A 26,063-nucleotide genomic window follows, 5' to 3' on the forward strand; every position below is an offset into this window, starting at 1 on the left:
GGTGGGCCCGATGATGAAGCATGCCACCAACTAGGTTGGTGGGTGAGGGCTTTCTGAACACACTCACCAGGTGTTCCCATCCCGTGACAAAACATACTTGAGTCTTTTTATTAAATCTTTTTTATTAAATCATGAGCTAGTCTCCTTTTGATTAAAATTATATATAACCCAGGGGATAAGGACTAGCTTTCTGGTCCTCTCTCTCTCTCTTGATTACACATTCTGTATTGAAGTTATCACACAAGGCCAAACACTTATTTTTGTGTTCGGCATACACAGTTTTCGTAGATGGACGCCTGACCACCAGATCTACATCCACAACTTCGGGAGAAAGATCAAAGGCAGACAACTGTGGCCAGTCAATTTCCATGTAGGGAGGTGTGGACTGCATGGGCACAGGTGCAGGATGCCGCTCTGCCACCATGACAGAAGATCCTCCTTAAGTAACAACCGGTTCGGGGGATAAATGCTCATGCCCAGAAGTTCTATAGACCACACTCTGCTGATCCAATTGGTGGCCACTAAAATGACTTGGGCCCAGTAACTTCAGATCTTGAGAACTTCGGGAAGGAGAGGTAGCAGCCGGAAGGCATACAAGAGTCCCCTACTCCACTCTAGACAGACTGCATCTCCAAGACACAACCTCTTGGAAACTCAAGCATGTGAAACTGCCGACAGTGCGTGTTCCCGGCTGTAGCAAATAGCTAAAGCCAGGATTCTACCCACTGCTGGAAGAAGCCCTGCACCACTGCTATTGTGATCCAGTTGGTATAAATGGCTGAGTTAATCTACCCTGGCTTTCAAAGATCCCACCAGGTGATTCATAACCAGGGAGATGCCATGTCACTAGATGCGAAGGCCAACTTTTGCAGGATCCGAAGATTTGTTTGTAGCAGAACCACATGGTGGTGGTGTTGTCCTTAAGAACCTGCATCAGCCTTCTTTGGATTGAAGGTAGGCAGGCCTTCAACACCAAGCAAATGCCCAGCAACTCAAATAAGTTGAAATAGAGACAAGCCTCTGCTAAAAAACAGAGTCCCTTTGATCTCCACCTCTCCCAGATGACCTGCCCAGCCCAACAGTGACACGTTTGTCAACACTTTCAGCGCTGGGTGGGGTGGAGCGAGGAATCTGCCACGGGTCCAATTAGAGTGTAGCATCCACCACTTCAGGGTTTTTTTTATAGTCTCCTCCGAAACCTGGATGGAGTCTGGGGATATCCACAATGTGAGGAATCTGAAGTTAAAATGTATCCATCAGAATTAATGTTTTACCAATAATGATTGTGGAAAGCCAAAGTGCTATTGAAGTAGCACTGCGCATGTGCAATCACTTGTGTTTGTTTCACTGGTAAACATTGTGTAGCCTTCTGAAACAAACATTGGCAAAACCAGCAGGTGTAGCATAATAGACCCATTGGCTCCCAATGCTTTTTAGCCATGCTCGACAGATGTGCAGCATGGCCGAAAAAAATGTAAAAAAGAATAAAAAGTGCTATGACACGGCCTTTGAATGATTTTGTAGGCATACCCCAGTACGGATAGGTGTGCCTACAAATTGAGGCAAGCTTTTTCTTTTTGATTTACCAATCCAAGATGGATTAGTAAATAAAACGGTGTGTGAAATGTGGGTGTTTGATATAGTGCATTGGAATGGGGGACAAGGCAAAACGGAGGAAAAAAGGACTGGACAGAAGGATGCATTTGGGGAAGAGAAGGGATGTACATGGTTAACAGTGGGTGGGCAGGCGGCTAAGGGAAGCACACAAACAAAGGAGGGGGGTAGAGGACAAATGAATGGAGGGGAAGGGGAGAAATGCATGGATGAACAAGAGAAACACTATGCACATCAGGGAGACAACTGTAAAACTCATGCGCTTCCTTCGAGTACTTAACGAAAGGAAAAAAACAGGGCCGGAAAAGGGAGAACTGGAAGTTCACAAGTAAAGTATCCATGCTCCAGAGGAGGGATCAACACCAGATGACGAAGGAAAGCTCACAAAAGCTGCTGAATAAGAAGCAAGCCACTGAGAGTGATAATAATGAAAACCAACGATAAGCAGTAGGCAGGCTCTATGCCCCACTGTAAACTAACAATGTGTCTCGCAACAGACAGCGCATGATCAGTCTTAGGCGAGACCTAAAAAACTGGAACTGTATCAAATTCAAATTATACTTTCAGAGAATTTGAGAAAACAGTAAAACCATGACAACACAATCTCTATAACCTTTGCAACATTTACCAACGTGTCTATAAGACAAATAAGTGATGGGGTGTGGGTTGGAGATAATGCACGATGAGGTGCTTAGTCCTCAACCAAACTGTACAAAAGTGACCCACTCACCACCCCACTAAAAATATTTTTGCTACTGTATTCATTTATCTCCTCCTCTGTGGAAATGAACTGTTGTGAATTAAATTTTTAAATTGTTTAGCAAACAAGATCTCGAGCAATGAGTGTCCAAAATGGAAGAGGCAATGAAGTAGGCTTTCTATTACAGCAAATACTTAGAAATTGTCTAACACTACTGTATGCACTGCCTAAGTTTGAGCAATGGGCAATGCTGTGGAAGATGATGATATGGGGTCTTGCATCATTTAACTGTCAGTCAGTCATATATCTTTTATTCGGTTTCCATAATTTTTTAGGAACCATAAAAAGTACATTACAACAAACAATTTATAAAAATAGGACGGCAGAAAAAATTATACCAATATACAAAATTTTCATAAAAAGAGATACATTTTAAGGTTAAAAGCAGACAGGGTTATTAAACAGAGTGTTTATAAAGTTTGAGTGCATTGAAAGACAAATTAATCATAGTTACACCGATATTTTATACATGTTTTAAGAAAACCAGCGACACATTTAGCAATAAATTCGGTGTCTAAGTATTGCAAGGCAATAAAAGCGGAACAACAGGATCTCAGACCCATAGATGAAAATAGAGGGACAATCCAACGCTTTCGAGGTAATTCGTAAAATCTGCAAAATAGCGTAACATCGATTGTGGATTGTTCCGAAGTATCATCACATGGGCATTTAGTAATAGATTTTGACCAATCTTGCTTTTTTGGAAAAGAAACAATACGAAAGAATATATTAAAACGAAACCGGGTCAGCAGATATTTTTCATATGCATTCAGATGATATTTCAAGTAGGGTTGAATGCCTAAAGCAGATTGAACACTTAGGATCTGGATATTGGAGCTCTTAGTAATGTCTTGAGAAAGGCGGAGCTCCCTCAAATGTGACAAGCATAAGATTTTTACGTTTTTCCTTGAAATGCTTACCAGAGTTGAGGGCTCAAGGAAATACATAGTCATGTTCATATCCTTAAAGAAGTTACTCACGTAGGCCAGCCAAGGGATTTTTGTCCAATTGGCCAGGCCCAGGCAGTCCATACCAAGTGAGCGGGTCAAGTTACACTGCTCTGTGGTCCAAACTCGGTGCCATAAGAGAATGGGCTGGATTTTGATGTTATCAGTGATGTAATTCATACCCAGCTCGATATGGCTACTGTAGATTGGAGTATCTTTTGGGATTGCCAGCATGAACCTAATAAAACCGTTCTCTACCACCTGAAGAGCATCTACCGCAGCATAGCCCCACACCCCCGCGCCATAAACTGCCACGCTGTGGCATTTGGCATAGTATATTTCCAGAAGTTCTTCAGGAAGAGGCTTTCCAAGTTTTCGTGCGAAAGTAACCAGGGTGGTTGTTGCACGTAAAAACATTAATTTCCTACTGCACATGGCCTGCTTCCAGGACATTTTGCTGCCAAATAATATACATAGATAGGGGTACGTATTAGTACATTCCTGCTTGTCTTTTGTGATAAAGATCGGTTTAGGCTTCTTGACTCGTTTGTTAATGTGCATCAGAAAGGTCTTTTTAATGTTGACCAGGGGAGTGCTCTTTTTATTGTATTAGTGGACAGTACATTCGGGTCTGCTTTTGACCATTTAACTGAATAGCCGTTCAACTTGGCTAAGGGCAGGGCTTGTTGGTTAAGCAGGCTAGGAATCTTTAGTTGTTGAGAGGTATTCTGAACTGTAACAGTAATGCTGTTAGAGTAATGATCGCTGCTAATATCCACTCCCGTTGCAAAATTTGACAAGTCAGCTTGCGTGTTATGTGTACATAATATGAAGTCTATAACACTCGATAGACCCCTCCCATGGAATGTAGGAGAAAAAGCTATAGGAGGGACTACCAGGTCGTTTGCAAAGCCCAAATCTAGAGAAAAGAGATATTCATTTAAACAATTCCCGGAGTTAGAATGAATATAATGGGCTAAAGGGCACCCACTTTCGTCTGTATTACCACACTTAGCATTTTCATAATTAACACACAAAGGAATATTAAAATCGCCGCCCCAAATCAAATTAAAAAAAAGATACAGGGTATCTGGATCGTTGTGTCATTAAAAAAACTGATATTTCATTTAAAACATTTACAGATTCTGGTAGAGACAAGTTGTTGTAGAAGTTAACCAAGAAATACGAGGACCCTTTCTTCACCTTTATTCTAAGAATTTGATAATTCTCGGCTATCTTCAGTACAGATATTTCCCTAAGAGGGAGGTCATTAGATAGATAGATAATTAGACCTCCTTTAGGTCTACCTGAGGGAGAAGGACAAGCGCTTGAGTGAACGTCTTATAACCCTGTAAATGAATAGGAGAAATCAACCAAGTCTCCTGGAGACAAACTATATTATGTTTACGAATTATTTCTAACCAGGAATGATGGTCAATTTTTGTACGTAACCCTGCTACATTCCAGTAAATCATGGTCAGGGTTAAAGAACAAATTGGTTCGATAGGGGGAGAAGGAGGAACTTGAAAAACTTCAGTTACAGGGGGAAGATCAGGAGAGAAAGGGTTATGTAATGGTTTAAGGGAACCATCCGCCACTGGGCATCGGTCCTGATTCTGAAATTTAAGAGTGCTCTCTGGGGGAGGGTTGTAAGAAAGAGCTTCCAAAATAGGAACGTCTACTTTCTCAGTGCCTATATCAATTGCGGTTACGCAGTCCTTTTAGATCTTATTGGGCTTATCTGCAAGTCGGTCTACCCCCCTCTAAACTCGAGAGAGCCATAAAACGATTAAAGGTAGCAACATTAAAAGATGGACCCGAATTACTCTTGGGGTTCGTAGGTTTTTGAATTTCAACCAAGGCTCTTGGGTAGAAATAGCTTAAAGATCTAGTAGAAATGCCTCCCTCATAGCTATCGCTGTACCAGTCACGGATGAAATTTGTAGCCCTATAGTCTTTAAAATTTATAATTACACTGTCTCCTTGTACATCCTTAGGTCTTTGACCCAACCATGGTAGCCTCCTAACGTTTAAGATTTTGCCATCAATACTTGCGGGAAGTGGCCTATTTACACTTAACCAATACGTAACCTTGTTTTTTAGGGTCTGGTCATTTTCGAATGGTCCTGGCTTCAGCTCTGGAACCCCAGTTAATACTATTACGTAAGGTTCTGCTTCAGGCGGAAGGTTTACGTGCTGCACGTTCTCTCTGGGGTTTTTAACCGCCGTTCTCCTCCCCCGAGGATTATCGTGTGCCTGTCCCCTTTTGTTAGTTTGGTCTAATTCTCGGGTTTCTCTAAGTTTAGGGATAAGGGGAGCTGGCTTAATGGGTTGACTAGTGGGGAGAATATCTTGGGCAGTTGATTGAGACTTATCCCTATGTGAGCAGTCGGTGAGTTTGGATTTATCAGCAGGTACAGAGGGATTCAGAGGATATCTGGTTGTGGACAGTTCTCTGAGTAAATTCATGTTCGAAATACCAGTGGCTTGGACTGACCCAAGTTGGTCTGCTATTCGCTTGACCCTCTCTACGAGGGGCAGCAGTAACGATTTCATCAAGTGCTCTATATTTCTCAGGAGGTCATCGAGCAAAAGCGCGTGTGTGGGTTTTTGTTCAATTTTGCTTTGCAGGTCAGTGTTAGCTGTTTTGGTGGTTATTGAGGGTTTACGATTTTTTGCTCTAGAGCCTTTTTGTTTATTTCGGCTTTGTTTTCTTTTTATAGGGAAGGATGGCGCTGGTGTTCCAGCACTAATGGTTTTAACTGGGAGTTGTTCTTCAAGAGAGCTATCCGTAGGGGAATCAATTGAAATGTTAGTAGAGTTACAAACCCTCAAACTGGCTGGAGATAGGTCTTGGAGGTAGCGCGGGAAACCAATATCCGTTGATAAAGCAGAGCCAGTATGGAGCAAAGATGGAGATAAAGCTTCCTGGATAGTGCCTAGGGAGGAGCGTTTATTGTGCCACTCTGATGATAAACGCCGTTCAGTCTGCTCTATTTCGCGATCTACAGCTGAAACGGCCCTAGTGATGTAGTTATCTAGGGTCCCTTTAAAGGAGGAGGATGAGGCCCCCACTAGCGATTTCCTACCCATACTAGATTTCATGGTCATACTAAGGTAGGGAACATACAGTGGGATGGCAAAAAGTTAAGCGTAAAAATGTTCACAGCAGTTCTTACTTCAAAGTCCGATGTAGAATTGGCAGATGGCAAAAACGAAAGGGGGGATGGCCCAGCCCAGCTCTGGACAGCCCCGGACGGCCACAGACGGCCCGCCCTTTGCCCGGGTTTAGCCCGGCGCAGACCCGCGCGCGATCCCGCGATGCGGGGGCTGCATGTTGGTTCAAGCGCCTCCGGTCGCTGGTTTGACCTAGTCACTCTGCGCCGCCAAAGGATCCTGGGAAATGGAGTCCCCCGCTCGGCGACCGCAGATGTCAGCAAGCGGCAGCGGGGGCACTCTCGAGGCAGGGGATAGCGGTTCTGCACCAAGAAGCAGGTATGGGGAGTCAGCAAAATGGTCCCAAGGTACAAAGAGCAGCGCCGGCTCCACCAGGGCTGCACGTTTTTAAGCGCCTCCCGTCGCTGGTTTGACCTAGTCACTCAGCGCCGTCAAAGGATCCTGTGAAATGGATTCCCCCGCTCGGCGACCGCAGATGTCAGCAAGCGGCAGCGGGGGGACTCTCAAGGCAGGGGATAGCGGTTCTGCACCACGAAGCAGGTATGGGGAGTCAGCAAAATGGTCCCAAGGTACAAAGAGCAGTTTAGCGTTGTAAAGGATATACATAGTAATTGGGTTCACTTGCCCACAGACCTCTGGCAAATTAAAAATGTGTTAAAATCGCCTTTCCTAGAAAAGGTAGCAAAGTAGACAAGAAGCACACGCTCCGTAATGTGTTCAAGCATTTGTCGCCAAGATGAAATTGGTCTTGGCAGTTTTTACATGCAGTAACATCTTAACAGGAAAATAGACCAAATACAAGAGCCCACAAGGGGCCTTAAGACCTCAAAGATGCTAGTGCATTCCTGCATCATCATTTGCACCTACCTGTACAAACATTTTTGCACTACGTGGAACAGAAATTTTGTACTGGTCAATTGGTGCAAAAGATAACACAAAGTTTAGCAGGTTCAAAATGGCTCTCTGCGGATGCAATCTATGTCCAGTCACTCTACTTTCATTAAATGTATGTGTTCTATAGTAGGCAGTCGGCTCCAGCTCTCTAGCACGAGGCACTAGCTGTTGAGTAAGAGTAGCAATAAGGTCCCATTAGTAGAGGTGAAGTTGCAAAACTTCACCTTGCCTGTAGCTGTGAAAAAAATACACGAAGTCTGCTCGATCGCCTGAAGAAGTGACCGTGGTTTAGTATGCAACCTCAGTCATGCGGCTATCAGAAAAGATCCAAATCTAGCACCCATATAAACGGTGAGATAATCAGGTGCTGTACACCAAATCCTACCAAGTCCACCAAAAGGTTTAAACCAAGGCTTCCAGGCAAACCGCTTAGCGGATTCGAAAACAAGTTATACTGGTTACCCTTATTTTTACTGTAGTGCTTTAGCAAAGATTTTCTTGAAAAGGGAGAAAACCGTGTCTAAAAGTTTTACAAATGTGCTTACTCGTCACTAACGTGCAGCAACTGGTAAGCTCTGGTTTCTGCATTCCTCAAAAGTAGAGCTTAAGAGATCATCTTTGATCCTAAAAACAATTCGAATGAAATAAAAGGTCAATAAATGGATCATATACTGTAAAGCCTTTCAAAATAAAATACACCTTTCTATAGACTTCAATTCAAGAAACACATTGACCTAGAAACATGAACAATACCTTTTTTAAAAACCTGTCTGATTATTTAGATACCAGCTGAATAACATCTGGATTGTGGAGAACCAGACGCCTCCCTCTCTCCTCTTTTATTCAACGTTTGTATGCTACCTTGGACGAACGTCAACAGATTAATTTTTTTATTTAAGGGATGATAAGTGGTACTTCATCATACTAGGAAAGTAATCTCAATGTTAGTCGAAACATCCATACCTGGATGCAAAAGATCGGATTGAAAATGTCTTCAAAGCATGAAGTTTAATTTTGATATTTTTTAATAAAATCCAGAACGGATATGTGCATGGCGAGAACATTCAGGAACTACGCTGCGATCTAAACAAGTATTGGCAAAGCCATTAGCGCTAGGCGAAATGTGCCAACGCCTATCAGACTCTCGAAAAGGAACCTGGAGAAGCAGGCAAAGGTTATAGTTGTAATTTAGTCCCTCAGATACTTCAATGCAAGCACTGGCTTGAAGGCGGAGGATACTTCCAAACAGCCAATAGCACTGGGTGAGCAATGAATACTTCATTGGATGAAGTCAAGATGTAATTGACAAACTCTCAAACAACTGCTGAAAAAGACAGACCAAAAAAAGTACATTTTGAAAGGGGTAGGTAGACCCAAAGACCACAAAATATATACTGTTTGCACACCTGTGCTGTTAAACCTCAAACCTAAAAACACTTGATGAATCCTGGGATAAAGTCTAAGGATGATGTTGTGTCTGAGAAGCAAGTAACTGGAGCGAGTAAAGAGGCAAACTAAATCTATTTATAAACTTACCACCATTTCCTCAAAGCAAACTGTAGAAATAATTGAATAAGCTAACAAATGCACTTATACAATCAACAGAATTTCTGCAGTGCGGCGCAGTTCATGCTGCTTGCTTAAGAATTCAGCACAGAGGGTGCAAACCAAAATAAGGCTGTCAAACCACCCTTCAACTTAAAACTGGCAACTGGGTCAATCCATCAGTGACAACAGACGACTATGTGCCAGGACAAAGGACGAATTGTGCGACAGCGCTCCTATACATGCAAAAAAGCGGTTCAACTGACAATAAAGAGAAGCCAAGCACTGGTAAAGCCGATAGGTCTCATACATGCGAGGTCTATTGGTTGTGTCAATCTTATATTTAGACATGTTGCACAGCAGCACAGGCTAGGCTGCTGTGCAGCATGGCTTGAAGTCAATTAAAACAAATGCTATGAAACGACCAGGGAGGGAGAGGGTTCCAGAGGGAGCAACAACACGGAGAAGGAATGGGTTGAAGGGAAAGACGAAATAGTACCTCCATCACAGCGCGAACCCCGGACGGGTACTGATTAAGTTAAATCAATCCGTGTTTGGTCCATGCTCCACAGAAAGGAACGGAAGTGACGCTTGGCCTGCACCTGCCAATTAGGAGGCAGCAAAGAAGAATGACATTGATCCAAACAAATCGTATTCAATGAGCAGGTTCCAGTCCCTTTAGTGAAACAAAAATAAAGTCTCGCAAGTGAACGTGCATACAGAGAATGCGCTATCCCAGGCTCGACCTAAAAACGAGGCACGATGAAATTTTATTTTTCTGATTAACTGCTTGTCCTTCTCACGAGTCACCTTGTGTTTTTATAGTACTCCCTTCCAACAAAGCTTGATGTCCACCACACATTTAGAATATGATCTAAAACACCTCTCTCCTACACACAAAATGGCTTTTGGGAGAGTGGTGGATTAAACCTGTAATGCAGCCAAAGTGAGCAACTTAAACTGGAACAGGACTACCAGTGCCAGTAGCGCTCTAAAAGCTTTACAGTATTTTGAAATCCAAACCTCATCACATTAACTCGAGATGTAACTGACAACATTGTGTTACACTAGTATGTTTACTGGTAATGAGAATGTGTTAGGTTAAGTTTGAGCAGTGTGCTCAATGCTCCTTCATCGATGGATGTCACTTATTTTTCCTGATACCATCAGAGTCAGATGTCAAACGGTCATTTCCTCTGAATTAAACCCCATAACATACGATTTGAGTTCTAGAAGTACAATCACAAGCCAAACGTCGTCTGAGGTCATTTAGATTGATTACATTATGCTAATCAGTCGGATTGAAACCCTGAAAAAAAGCATACATCTTTGGTCACTGAATGTTGACAACATTCAGTGACCAAAGATGTATGCTTTTTTCATACATTTGTCACAAAATACCTTTATGAAGAAAAGGTATGAACAAGATACTGTACAGGAAGAACCGAACAGTGGATGTTCTGTTATTCCTTGTAGGCAAAAGCAGATTGGGTAGGTATACACTTCAAGTTTCCACTTTATTAAAAACAAAATAATCAGAGAAACAAACAATATCCTTTGTCTTAAGGACATTGTTAAATATATTGCGTAGAGTAGACCTACCATCATGAATATACACTCAAGATGCCACGCTCCACAGAACCTTCCATTTATTTTTGTATTTTACACTTACCTAGCCTCTCATTTGCTGAGCTTACATTTACAGCAAGGAATGGTATAGGTAAGACGCTTGGCTTCATGCATGCGGGCAGCTGCAACCACAGACAACATGCACACAGAGAGGCACACCTCGAGACATGCATGGTCATTACGCCCAGCACACACAAAGGCATACACGCACACTGAAGTAACCATACAGGCATCAAAGCACACCAAACAGTCGTATATAACCATGAGCATCAGGGGACACAGGGTAAGGTTCATCAACCTTGAGCAAGATAGCACGCATCAGAAGCTGCAAGGTGATATATGGTAGGGGGGGTGCAGTGCCATCCTAACGCATGGGCACACTGGGCACTTGTCCGGGCGGCCCCACGAGAATAGGGGCCCCATGCAGACCAGAATTTAACACTACATTTTTATTCCTGTGGATGGTTGTGTAGGCGGGGCCCAGTGCCCTGCTTTGCCCAGGAACCTATAATGCTGTTAAGACGGCCATGGGAAGGTGTTGGGGGAGGACAGGATGATGCACGTCTGATGGGTATGGGCATGGACGTCATTTGGAAGTAGTCAGGGGGTCGCAGCTGTGACCTCTAGCTTGCTCCCTGCTACTCCTGCCACTTCCTTTGTGATCTCTGGCCTCAGAGGGGGAAAAACCTTTTCCTACCCTATGGCCAGGGGTCGCAAGGGAAAGTGCCAGAAGTGACCGGAAGCAAGCTAGAGGTCACAGCTGCGACCCCCGACTACTCCCAATTGACGTTCATGGGTGGGGGGCATTATGGACGCACCTAAGGGGGGGCACTGAGGCGATACCCCTGAGGTGAGAACTGGGTGGTAAGCCTCAGGAAAACACTGGGTGATGCACCTCAAGACAACACTGGCTTTTGAAGGCTGTGAATAAATACTGCCTGGGTAAAGTACGGCAGGTGGCACTTGGTTTTGCACAATAAGTATACATGACTATGTATAGATCACACTTTGGTGTGCACTAGTTAGGCACAGAGTGCTATGAGAGAGACCTAAAGTTGTAACATTTCAGTCAGGGACTTATATTTTATGTTTTATTTATATTATATTGTTCCTGCTCTAAATGCAAGACTAAAAGTACCAGAATGCAAAAACAAAACAGAATATTAGAGCCGTATATGGAACTCACACGTTCGTTTGGGAAAACAAAGAAAGGAGCTTTCATCTTCGTATATAATACGTCTCATTAACTGGAATTGAAATATTGAAAAAGGCTTATTTTGAAGAGGCACCTACTAATGCAGATAACACTAAATGGGAAACACAGACTCTCGTAAAAATGCATACATGCACACTTGCATAGTTCCAAACGGCCCCTGACATGTGGGATTCCTTCAACTAGGCCATAACTTACTTTCTTCTAAAATGACATAATAACCGAAAACAGTAGTAGCTATTTGAGGGATTGTTTGCAGCTCAACCAAACAAATAGCAAGCAGCTCCACTTGTAGCGCTGGTTGGTCCTTGGGTAAAAATACAAATCTCAGAGTTTAGGAATACAGAAGGGGGCAGGTTGTTTACTGGAGACCGAAAGCATGGTTTGCTGGTTTGGTAAAATGGTCACATTTCTTAGGACTAGTGATCATCGCAGAGGTAGAGTGGGGTGTGGTAGACCATTCAATTAAGTATTTCCCACATTTTAGATAGAGGCCTCCCTAAAAAGTGCGCAAGATTTCGTAAACTGGCAAATAAGTGAGCTGGAACAAGGGAAATTAATAAGGAATTTGACTGGTAACTCCTTCCACATTTGCTTGGTATTTAGCTACTTCTTTGAGGTCAGGGTCTCAAATTTCGCACTGTCTTAAGTCGCTGCTTCTGAAAGATAAGAAAGGTCGGTGGAAATCTCCTCGGAGAGACTGCGCCGCCAGCCCAGCCGGCCTCTCCTGCTAAGTTTGTCAGAGTAAACAAACAGGACTGGCTGTCATTTGCTCTGCCAATCACTTTGCTTATTTCTGGGACTACAAACAGTCGCCGAAATCCCTTGGCCTGCTGTCCTGCTCTTGCCTTTTGCTGAAATCCGAGCTCTGCTCTCAACAATAGCTTAAATGAGTTAAGAACCTGCACAATAATTACCTCGAACTGCTACGATCTTCATTTGGCGGAAAGGTTTAAGACATTAGTCCATTGGAAGGGATTTTATATTAACAATTTCAGCTTTCAATACAGCAGTTAACAACAGGTGTCAACGCGAATCAAGAAGCTAAAGCATAAGCAGAATCAACAACTGGCCCAGGATCACAGTGGTCAAGTAGGGATGATGGGATTCAAATGTCTCTGGATCAACAGTCAGCAACTTCGACACAAGACCAGATGTATCCAATGTAGGCAAAGGTGGGCATGCTCCTGGCCAGATTTGTGAAGATAACCATTATATAAATAAATTGGATTTAGATTTGAAGCATTTAGATATATCTTACGGGATGTCCTAAATATCTGCTTAGTTAACGTCCATTTGGCCAGGTGCTGATTGCCCATGCACCCGATCGATCATACACCGCCCCAGCACCTAAGGGTAAAATATGCCCTTGAGTTCATACCTGTTCAGTGAGGGCACATACTCATTAGCCCACAGATGGGAGATAAAGGATATCAAGGATGAGCTATTATTTGTGCAAGGGAAGTTGATCTCCCTAAATCAGGCATCAATTTACCTACCGGGGAAAAACAAAAAATCACATCTGCGCCTATGCCATCCTCCAAGTGCAGGAAGTAGGACCATCAATTTCGAATGTTTGACTAGAGGGGCACCATTGGTCCTGTGACATCAGGACTGCTAGTCCACTGAAGTGTTACACCATCAAATTATGTTTAGCTCGTCGGTCAGGGGTTTCACCTCTACATCCGTCCCTTTTTCATTTAGAAAATGTAGTGCTTTGTATGTGAGTACTCAAGAACTTTTGGCACGAAGTGGTTCGTCTACTACCATGAGAGGAAAGGGTGCAGGAGTGTACAATAGCCTTATGTTCATGAACAAGGTCTCAGGAGCAGGGTGGTGGGAAAAATGGTGAGTGTTGATATAAGGACATAATTTCCACACAGCTGCAACCACGAAGCTGTTCCAGATGGGCTGCCAACGGGCGTCTTTTCTCCTGGATTGTCAATTCTTTAGGTTGCAGTAGCACGTGGTCAACTGGCTGCTGCAGGACTCTGATCTTATTTTAGATCAATTCTAAATGCCGGAGGATTGCATCTGCATCCCTCTTTGTGGAAGGACACGGTTAGTTTTCACACTAGTCTCCTGATACATTCCCATCTGTTTTGGTGCCTTAAATCTCTGGAATTCATATGGTGTGTCCCGAACGCACACAACTTACGGGAAGAACTGAGTGCTGGATGGTGCTACAAAATCTTCTAGTGGATCGGTCTCTGTTCTGGATCTATTTCTACAGCAGGCCCTCCATAGGGTTGCTGAGATGATATTTGTGACTACTCCAATCAAGAAAAGCTGGCAATCTCAAAGCAGGCTCATTTAGCAAACTGATCTTATTAAAGTTGATAACAATCAGAACAGGGATCGATGGAGTTCTCTCAGCAAGTTCTAAAAAGCAGAGTCTTAGTTTAGAAGACCACGGTCATTATAAAGGTCGCATGAATTGGCAGAGGGGAGCACCCACTCACAGACATGGTTAGAACTGGTATACATACATGTTCCAATGATTGCGTGTCATGTGGCCTCAAGTAAAACAAAAATATCACAGGATGTCCAATGCAATTGTAGATCAACAGAGCGCAAGCATACCCTCATTGCTGGTTTATCACATCTAACCAGTGGCATTTGCTATAATTATAATTAGCAATAAGTGGACCGTCCAGTTAAATTTGTCAAACTGGGGGGAAAAGTCTTCCCACTCTTCTGCTCCAAAACTGGGAAGGAGGGGGCTTACATGATACCGTTATTATTGCGCCTGCAGCACTCAAGGCTTATGAGTATTTCCAATTGTTTCCACATGTGTTAGAGGACAATCAGGTTGAAGAGGGTCCAAGTGACTGTCGGAGTTATTATCTCCTTATGATTCTAGTAGCGGACCAAAGGGGCTACTGCCGGTGTCATACTCGCCTCCCAGAATTCCTGGCTCTCCTTTTCAACACTCCATCACTTGTTTTTTTTGTGCCTGCCTTGGAATTGGTCAAACAATCATCCTTCCAGGGTGGACTCAACACAGCGGTCCTATTTGCATCACTTGGCTTAGTTTCAGGTGTAGTGTACTTCCCAGGACTTAAATGTATGGTTTGTGTGTCCACACAAAGCGGGCCCTGTTCTCTTTCAGGGTGAAAGCCATGGGACTCGATAACAGCCTGATAATCACGTTGTTACTGCTTTTTGCTTAAACTGTAACTACCATGGGATTAAGGCATTACAGACGAAGGGGGGTGGGGGGGCAATGTTTAGGGCTCAGTCCCACACCCTTTTCATAGGGCACTTGTTTCTGGATGAGATCTTACTCCATTGTTGTAAGCACCACAGTGACGTTTTTATGGTCCGGCTTGACATTAAAGCAGTCACCAAACAGTTATGTGAGCATCACTAGAGATAGGTTTTGGCTCTGCCCACATGTTGGGGAGACGAGAGTGCATGTTTTGATTGGGCAGAAGTTGTGCGCTTCCACAAAACAAGTGCTTGCCCTCCACACAGCTATGATAATTTTGTATTTTTATCCATCTGCCAAAGCTTGTAATTTCAGGGGCACAGACATGGCATTTTAATGCTTTTAAAGTGTATTGGACAAACTAGAGAATGTAGGTTATCTTTCCCTGGCAGTAGCACAGATAGGAGGAGGGCAGTCATTAATCTACATGGAATGTTAAGTCTGGCTTGACAGTGCAACTGCCACTTGACCTTTTAACCTAAACCAATATTATTCCACAGTGCTTTGCTTCCACACCAATGCATATCTATTCCCAGGCTTTTTACTTGCAATGCTTCACATTACCATACAACATTCTTTGGAAGCCAGAACTTGTCTGAAACTTTCCTTCGCAATGAGGTGGATTTGTTCTATTAGTGGTCAATTCTTTCAGGAAAGGGATGGGGATTTATTTCATTTCCTATTGAACTCTTTCTTTGGATATGCCCAGACCGGTTGGTGTGGAGAGTGAGGCCAGCCATTATCTCAAAGGTGATATCTTCCTTCCAGTCGGCCAGGAAATTTTGTTCCCAGAGTTTGATCCAAATCATTACCTAGAGGTCAACGTGGTTTCTGTAGTTTAGCAGTCTATAGTTGCGGATTACAAGCACTCTGGTAGCCTGCTCATCTGTTATACCATGGCTCAGAAACTGATGCCATCCACACACAAGTTGGAGACATTGGCCACCTCTGCAGCACCTGGGGATAGCCTGGCAACTGGCATTCAGGGTCATTGAACGAAGAGCCAGTCCTTCCACATTATCCATCACTACAGGTTGCAGTGCGAAGAGTAGGAGATTAAATACTTCAGGTTCTCTCCAGGTTATTACTTGGCTGATATATTTTGCTGCTGTGTGATCTGTGATGAGTTAACTACACTAGCATCACACGGACGTCTGTGTACGTATGGTTTCTTTTTTGCTGTGACTTACTCCTCGCACAGGTTTTGAATTTCCTCAAACCACTAAGTATCTGAATGAGGAAGACGGATGTAATGTCTCAGTTACTACTCAGTAATCTCCTGTAGTGCACGTCACTAAACCAAACCAATACTGCAGTGTCCATGGCTGTTCAGCAAATTACAGGTTTGAATTTCCTCAAACCACTAAGTATCTGAATGAGGAAGACGGATGTAATGTCTCAGTTACTACTCAGTAATCTCCTGTAGTGCACGTCACTAAACCAAACCAATACTGCAGTGTCCATGGCTGTCCAGCCAATTACAGGTTTTGAATTTCCTCAAACCACTAAGTATCTGAATGAGGAAGACGGATGTAATGTCTCAGTTACTACTCAGTAATCTCCTGTAGTGCACGTCACTAAACCAAACCATCACTGCGGTGTCCATGGCTGTCCAGCCAATTACAGTTGCCACCAAGGAGAGATGGCTCACCTTAAACCACCAATAACAGTAACAAGGGAACATGAATGATCAGATCAGTAATCAGGCTGATACGCAAGCAGACAAGTTTGTTTCCATCTGTGCAGACTTTCAAACAAATCCCTGCACACAAAACGCATTTCGGACTACTTCTCACGTTGCCAGTCGCTCACAACTAATTAACTTCCTTTGGAAACCAGCATTCTGAATTGGTAACCGAAACAGCAAGTGGCTGAAACAGCAAACATTTAGGAGGGGATCCATGATTTAAAAGAATACCTTGGATACACTTACACGGATTACTAAACAGAATAAACACACATTCAGGCAACCAGCTTTCTGCAGAAAATGAACACGAGAACCAGAGGTAAAGGTATGAGACATGGGAGAAAGTTACTGAGCACAGTACTGAGTTATGTAGGGTAATACAAGAGCCCAGTGTCACGAGAAGGCAGCAATTCACAGACATATTTTTGACATCCTTATTTGCCATCAATTTAAATATTTCCGTAGGTAGAGTATGTGAGCGAAGACAGCCCGGCCAAACAAAATTATAAGCCGAGAGAGCAGAGACCTAAAACCCACGAAAAGCTCATAGAAAGCAGACTGGAAAAGGTGTGCTAATGGAAAGAGTGGAGTTGACAATTTTAGCCAACAGTCCCAATACTCTTCAATCAACAACCAACATTGGATGAAAGAGGACAGTGCAAATCTACGCTTCGGTCTTTTGGCATCTCTTTTACTATTTTAACGTTCTTTATTTATTTTGTGGCTCTTGTAAAACGATATTGGCAGCTGTTAAGCCTTTGCACAGGAATGTTACATAGGAATTTGCGCAGCAGCAAAGGGTACGACTAAATAGTCACATATTTATTAGCCGGATCACCTATGTGGATGGCACGGTACAGGGAGTTAAGTTAGGCAGATCCTGGTGGAGTGAGAAGCCACGTACAAAGGTGGCATGATGATAAAGCACCATTGAGAGAAAACTCCCAGAGCCTTGCGTGCTAGAAAGCAGGACAGCAAGAGCTAAGTGAGACGACCCAAGACATCTGTGGGGCCTTTTTGCACAGTAGCTAGGTAGTCCTAGAGAAAACGGGATGACTCCGTGTAGCTAGAGCGCCAACTGAATTGAGCTTTTAATATTGATCCCCACCCTTTTGAAAAGAAGCCAAGGAGTTGGTGGGAGTCTATAAAATGAACATGTAACAGGCTGCAGTTCAATCTAAAAACAGCCAATCTGAATCGGGCTTTTTATTTAGAATCTGAAAGAATGAGAACTGAAAGTCTCTTATGAATAAGTGCAAATGTCAAACTCCAGAGTCGTGTGTTCCTTTTCCAAATGCTCCAATGCCACATTAAAAACCCTGGTGGAATTCTAATAAATTATTTTATCGGAGTTAATTACCCACCGTTGTGCGAAACAAAACCTTGCTCCAGATTTGCTTTTACATCTTTGATTTGCTATTAAGCCGTCTCAATGAGCTTTAAGATCACGGTCCTGTAGTTAAAATATGTTAAGCGCTCAGCAAACTTGATCTGTAACAGGATTTTTAAAAAATCGAACACGTAGGGAGAATAGAGGACCCTTGTTATTTGGTGCATGCAGCCTGGAGCAGCTGTTCAGGTTGCACAGCTCTGCTCTCCTAAAGAAAGACACAATACTTCCCATCGATATTGTTTGCCCCCAAACAGTCAGTGTTTGCCTTTAAACAGCAGGAGCATTGTCCTGAAAGCTAAGGAAACAAAACGGTGCCTACTTCGAAATCTTGAGCTCATCACAGGTTATCCAAGCCCTGAGTCAATATCAACAAAGGGATCAGCATTGAAGATACTGATGCTATAGTATGAAAGGTAGGCCTGCTTGTTTCGTAGTTACTGGTTGACAAAAACCCTGCTGACAGATCATCTTTTACTGCAGAGGGGTAAGTGTGACCGCCACTACCCAAGCCAGTTTCCAGGATCACTTTTTTCAATGCATTGAGGCCATGTGAAAGAGATTATTACCATAATGCTTGAATTTAACAGCAAAAGGGTTGACGTTGCTGTATCACTCCTATCATATGTATGTGTTCTAGTACTGCAGGTAATCGGGCTTCGCTCAGTTGAGGGTTCTCCATATCATGGTCATGACCATGCACTTCATCTTGGAAGACTGGCCTTTCACTTTCTGCATTGCTGACTTTAAAAGTGTAATGCACATATATATTATACATATATACACGCACACACACAATGAGAGAGCATGCTTGTCAGGAAAGAGGGAATGTGTATCACACGCTGAGAACTTTCCCCCTGGAGATGCCCCTGCATCTACAAATACCTTGATTGTGCACGGAAATTTACAGCAAAAAAACCTGTTCGAGTCACTGGGGTCGTCCAAGTTCCCTCCTTGAAAAACGGACCCAAGAGCCCCACTACTCTATTGCGAAGGCAACTAACACACAGTGTGGACAAAAACAAACGGTTTGCTATAGGTTGTGTGCTACTAATTAATACGTAGTTCTGAGGGGGGATATGAACCACTGCTCGATGTAGACCCGGACAGAATGTAATCAAATGTACACTTCAAACTCAGTACCTTCTGCACAAAACTAGCCATAACATAACACATAAACTGAGCAAGCTATAAAACTAGACAACACATAGCAGACTGCTGGAAAATATAACGTGCAATGTTATTTTACACTGCAGACAGAATAGCTTGAAGATGTGCACAAAATCCCCACGAGTTAAGAACCACACCGGTCTACGTGCCTCCCGTTCCAAACAGAGTTTAATTCAAACCAGCGAGTGCAGAGAAGGGGGAAATGTAGGAAAAAGAAATATATCGATTCAGGTACTGCCAGAAAAGGCACTCAATATTGAAAATGAGCAGTACTTTGCAGTAAATGGACTCGACAAACACGGCAGGTCCTCGTTTAGAATCTAGATGGCACGCTGAACTACGATCGTGACAAACTTGCCCTTTCTACAGAAAACAGTACTTTGTATTACTTTTTCGCTTGGGAGCTATAAAGCATGCCGGTCTCAAGCAAATGAAGGCGCTGTCAAGGGTAGCTTACAGGCGACAGCCCTTGGAGCTATTAGCACGTAGCGCCGAGTCTCATTTCACCCTGCTGGGCGACTCGGGAAGTTTTCCTCTGCAAAGCAGCAGTAGGGAACAGACGCTTTAAACATTCAGTATATTGCTTTCGCACAGAGTTCTCGACTGTACAGATCTACCCAAAATAGTACTACTGTCATCACAGGTGACCGCTGTCTTCATGCCCAGGGCAAGCCCCAGCTAATGTTTGGTGGCAGACAACTAACAGTCGTTGGGCACAATATGGGGCCAGTGGTGGCATGTCTAGTTCTTGCGGTTAACAACTGTGTAGTCGGTTTAAAGTCTCCACACTTGCTGGCTGGTGGACAGGATACACCAGTTTAGGGGTTATCGTTTGTGCATTTTACCCTAAATGTGTAGAGCGGGTCAGTGATACCCAGAAGTAAGCCATCTCCGCTCATGGTACATCTCCCTGTGCTGTGGTTTCCGCTGCATAAGCCCAGCTAAGGAGTCTGCTTTGAATTCGTACATCTTCAATAAAGCAGGAAGGGTTATTTCTGCCTCAGATTAAGCCAGTTTTAGAAGGTCAGCCTGTGGACTGAGCGAGGAAACATCTGAACGAAGGACTTTGGCCAAGGACATGAACGTGGCCAGACACCATCACAAAGGAGAGGAGCCACCTGCTTACCCCCACATCCTGCGACAAATGCGCCAGGCAGCAGAAGACCAACAAGTCTCTGGAATTGGCTGAACACTGTCTTGAGTCGACACACAGCAGCAGACATTATGGGATGCCAGTGATCCCAAAATACACTTAAGTCACTGCACACATATTCTGGGCTATTTGGCTTACAAGTAGCTAAGCAACAACTATATAAGAGATGAGCTTGGAAAATACTAGATTCACTCAACTGTTTGGGGCCAACTTTAAAAATTCTGTGGCCAGTTGGCTTGGCCCATCTGCTACTGATTCTGAACGTAAAATACTCTTCTGAGCCAAATCAGAAGTACACTGTTTACTTGAAGCACAATATATCAGCAAAGAGAAAATACTGCTACAAAGGCAGGAAACTTGACGGTCTACCCTGAGAAAATAGGAAATCCTCCAAGACAGAAGAAAAGACCTGCTGTTGTGACCTGAGGAGGAAGCAGATATCCTGGAATGCGGACAGCCTGCCTTATTCAAGCCCAGAGCTCAAGCCTCAGCATTCAAAATGCCATTCACCTAACAGAGGTGCTTCTCCGAGTCAGCAATCTCAGCTTGGAAGTTGTAAAGTTAGTACCCAACCCTACCTCGAATCCTTCAGAATTCACCTGAAATCATACCTATTCCGCCTTTTCTTTGACTATTCTGGCCCGTCTGCACATCCCCTTCCTGAAATCTGATCCTCCTAGCCAGTGCTTTAAATGGGCAGGTACTGTCCGGTACGGAGTACCTGCACTTCTTTAATTTGAAAGGGAGAGCACCAGCACTTCTCAGGACCGAACAGGTACTCTCCAGAGTAAGTACTAGCACTTCTATATTTCCATTTAAAGCACTATTAATTTCCCACAGCTTACCTCTGGCCCCTCGCCTTCCAGATGAAATTACTGTTCACACTGTCCTTCTATGTTTCATGTTCTCAAACAGATAACTATATAGATTACACATTCTTGTTGCTCACCTAAATGTTTCTGTGTGCTATAAAAAACATTAAATAGTATAGCTGCTCCATGTGCTGGTGTGAGGAACTCTGAAAACTTAAGTATTACCAACATCGGAGAACTGTTGCTGCAACTGAGCCAAACCTACGATTGCAGACACTGATCCAATGTTCTCCCCTACTGCTTCAGGTTCCCATCACATTGTAACCAGCGCAACATCAGCCATGTGAAAGCAAGATAAGGGTCTGCTACCCTTTGGGTTGGGCTGCAGTGGAAGACGCCTAACGCCAGAGGTCTTCTTTCTGGTGCATGTACTACCCCACCATGGTGGGGGATCAGGACCTATCTGCAAGAGTTTGCACTAGGGCATTCAATATGGTGTGCCCCGACCATCTTACCCACATCATTACCGGGAGACTGCTCTTCTTCCACTGACTTAACTACTTCACTCATTCCTGTGACCACCGTAGGCCGCAAGAGACAGGAATTTCGGACTCTGCACACAGTTGCCACGGTCCCTGATGACCTCTACTACTGCGCTCCTCGAGTGCAGACCCTAGGTCTGACCTCCCCAGAGCAGCGGCGTCTTCCGCAGCATACCGCTGTGATGGATTGCTAGTCTTAGCATCGGACCCAAGAACCATATCACTTCTTTTTGCAACTGCTGTAAATCACAGGTGCTGTTAATACCAGTGTAATATTATTTAATTGACTGATCCCGGTAGGGTAGAAGGCTCACACACCTTGCTAGCATCTAAACTATTCTGAAAACGCTCAGCTAATCACAGAACTGGATTCTAAGATAGAGGCTCTATAGCTAGGTAGCCGCGAAAAGTTTAAACATGGACAGACCTCGGGCGGGGTGGCGTTGCATGTCCTAACCTTCTGGAATACTACTGGGCTTGCCATCTCCGGCATATTTCAGAGTGGGTAGTTTGTGAAAGCGAAAAACACTGGTTTCACTTAGATGGAGTGGTGTCCTGTAGATCATTGTGGGACCTAGCCTGGCTTCCTCGTGGGGCTCGCCCCCGTAGTGCATACATAGCCACCCCAACGAAGACAGTACTGGAGATATGGGATAAACTGGCGGTATCCAGGGGTCTGACTACATTTCACTCCCCTAACACGCCTATGAATCGCAACCCCATGTTTCTCCCTGCAATGCAACTTCGAGCGTTTGGTGCATGGAAGGACGGTGAATGCCAGGTCATTTAGGATCTGTTCCTGGGCGACAAATATCTTACTTTTGAACAATGGAAGCAAGCTTTCCACCTTAAGGAGGGGGCTTGGATGCATTACTATCAGATACGCCACTGGCTTCTCTCCCAGACTTGCACCCAGAGAGCCACTAGACAACTCACTGCTTTTGAATCCATGGTTCGTAAATTTGAGGGTTCGAAGGGTTTGATCTCCCACACATACTCCGTTTTACAACACCCGCAGCGACCCACCCCCCATGTGTCTCAGACGCGTTGGGCTTCATATCTAGGAGATGAGATAACTCCAGAAAGTTGGGATCGACTGTGGCAGGACATCCAGAAGGTAGATCATAGTGCGCTGCAACGCAAATCAGCGTATAAACTCATGACGCGATGATACTTCACCCCAACCCGTCTAGAACAAATGTTCCCAAACTTTCCCCCGACGTGCTGGAGATGGCAGAGGTGACTTTATTCACATATGGTGGTCCTGCCAGAGTCAAAAAATGTTTTGGAAAGAGGTCAGAGTTAGTGGGGTTTCCTATTTCTTCCTCGCCGATAGTCACCTTATTAGGCATTAAGCCCTAGACGCGGACTGCTATGACATACACGGACTGGCGCTTGATTTTGCACATGTTCGGAGCTGCTAGACAGTCCACAGCCTTACTTTGGGAGAAACCACACACTCCCCCTATAGCCACATGGTTTATCCACTTATGGAATGTCTTAGCCCTCGAGTTACATACTGCCTGCATCAATAACGCAGAGGCTAGACTCACCCGCACTTGGCTGCCACTTATACACTATTTTACCCAGATCGGACACTCCAGGTTGGTCACCCCCCGTCTATGTGCTCTGCGACTATTTGACGACCCTCTTGAACCTTACTTTAGGGGTCGGCAACTAGAGAGCCCAGAACTGTCCATTTGAGAGGAAGGCTTATCCTCCTACCCCCCTACGAGGCATCCGTTTTCGCCCCACAGCTTAAGTATTCCCAGCGCATCCTCTACTTCTCCCCCCTCCCCCTGTGAAGAGTTTGTTTTCCCCTTTATCTGTTAAACCTTGACGACAGCTCCCTGTTGCTTTTTAGACTATAATCTTTCCACTACTAGAGGACAGAGCCCATGCTTAGGGTGTCCTACGTAGCCGATCACCGACCATTTAATCGATTTGACAACAATAGAGCCCCATACAATGCTTGGGTTACTGAGTGTCCCTTTGGTCTCCCCCGAGGTGAGAAATGTATTAGGGTAGCCTGTGAAATGATAGTATTACACATCTCCTATCCTCAATCTAGTTTGCTTTTAAGAGGATGACTTGAGGGTGTGCTGAATGGGATTGACTATGGCCTATATGTTCAATTACCAAAATGTTGTGCTAAGTAATAAGGATAGTGGTTTTAATCTGATGTCCTTTAGCTGGGAAATGTGTCCTCAATTTGTTTGATTTTCGTTATCTGTTATATATTCAACAAATGTAACATGTATTCTCACTGGCAAAATAAAACAGTTTCGAGTTAAATTAAAAAACAAGCATTTGCAATGCAATAGGTCTCGCATTTATGCGAGTTTGAGCTATTGACATTGCAAATAACAATGCCTTTTATTTTTCTTTCGTTTTAAAAACATAAATAAAAGACATTGTCATTTACATTGCCATAAGCTTAAACTCGTGTAGCTGCAAGACCTATTGCATTGCAAATGCTTGTTATTCAAGCAGTGCGCTAGAATTGAGTGCAGGATACAGATTCCAACAAGACCTTGTCAAAAGTTATTTGCTTCAAAAGGGCACAGACAGAAGAAAGAGGAGGTTTAAGGGGGCAGATTAAAGGACCTATCCAGTGAACGATGTCACAATACATTTCAAAACCCTATAACGGACGTCAATCAAAGCAACCTTCCAGAATGCCTGCAATTGCAGTTTTTAGAGATACGGGCTGGGTACCGAGAACTGTTTTCTCTCTGACTCCTACATGACCCATTTAAGGGAGTACAGCATGCATAAATCTCATTCCAGCCATATTTTGATGGTGCCACCTTTACTCTAGCCTACTCTTTAGGGAGATAAAATACCAGACTCCAGCCGTACTTCCATTTCAGAATAGCACCACTACATCTTGACAGAATTAGGGCCATTAAGAGTGCATAGGGTTTTACAGTGAGGATGTGGGGGAAGACCCAGGAGGGAAGAAGCGTAGCCAAATCATTAATTGGTTCTGTCACAGGTTCAGGACTCAGCACTTAAAACTTGTGAGGTGCTCAGGACCTTCAATGTTGTAAGAACTCTGTCTCTGAAAGGGAAGTCGCAATAAGGTGTTATGATCCCGGATGGATCCCGCAAACCAGACTGTTTGGGGGAACATATCGCCTGATGTGATCATAGCCTCAATATAAACTCGGTACCGAAATACTACTATTTTTGGTGATTTTACCATTCTACCATCCCCATATCCACTGTGAATACTCACTTTAGCAAAGATATCAGTTCCCCGTAACAGAGCCACTTCCGCGGAAAAGAGCGACCTCCTCTCAGTATTTCTCATTACCGCCCTCACTCACTATGGCTAAGCCAGAGAGCAGTGCCGAGGTGCGGCTAGAAGACTTGAGCTTGGCGCGGCTGAGGTACAGTTTGCGTCAGGACAGCACCTGCAGCGAGTGCTCGTTGAGGCTCATCAACTCCACGTAACTCCTGCTGATCCACTCCGGGTACGAAAGCAGCTCCTCCTCCCAAATGTAGTGGCCGGGAACATTGTGCTGTGTACCCGCCCCTAAAAAGGCTCATTTCCACAGAAGGTCCATATATAAATACATTAAGGATTGAACTGCATTCTGATTTTCCACTATTGTTAAATACTTCTTATTATTTTAGGCCAGTGCCCGATCCTTCCATGAACGACACCACAGGGCACACATAAGTTAACGAGCAAAACCAGCTCCCACAGCGAAACCGAAACCTTCCATGGGGCGGGACTTCCGTCTTTGGAAGCCCGCGCACGCACCCACGGAGAGAAGCAGTGCTGGTGACGCGGGGCTCACATGCCCGAGGGAGAGCCCCGCGGAGGCTGCAACACTTTAGAATGACGGTAAGTGACGCTTGGGGGGGGTTCTTGTATGTATGCGGCGGCTTGGGGGGAGGAGGGGGGTCTTGTATGTATGCGGCGGCGGCAGGGGAGGGGGGGCTCTTCTATGTATGTGGCGGCGGCGGGGGGGGCGCTACGATGTATGCGGCGGCGGCGGGGGGGGCTCTGTATGTGTGGCGGGGGTGCCGGTGAGTGGGGGGGAAGTAGGGGGGGTGCCGGTGAGTGGGGGGGAAGTAGGGGGTGTGCGCGCATGTGTGTGCCTTCCTGCCTGCGTGTGCATGTGTGTGTTCAGGGAATCTGTGGCAGGGGACGTGCACGGCGCCGTGCTGGGCATGCACGCCCACGAGGTCAAATCTCTACCAGAAAAAGCTCGTGACAGTCTGCTGTCCACATTCCCCCAAAAGTAACAACATAAGTTGTCTCGCATAGACAGCAAAAGCTTCGCTTTTGCTTTAGTCTAGCGAGA

At 44.4% G+C, this 26,063-nt stretch overlaps 1 protein-coding gene across 1 annotated transcript in view; it reads right to left on the bottom strand.

The window, feature by feature from the left end:
- The window catches only part of SESN3 (sestrin 3), a 318,970-nt gene that overhangs the window by 234,567 nt on the left and 58,340 nt on the right, over positions 1 to 26,063 (bottom strand). The window lies entirely within an intron of this gene.

The sequence above is a fragment of the Lissotriton helveticus genome, chromosome 8 (assembly GCF_964261635.1).
Source record: "Lissotriton helveticus chromosome 8, aLisHel1.1, whole genome shotgun sequence".
Classification (NCBI taxonomy): Eukaryota; Metazoa; Chordata; class Amphibia; order Caudata; family Salamandridae; genus Lissotriton; species Lissotriton helveticus.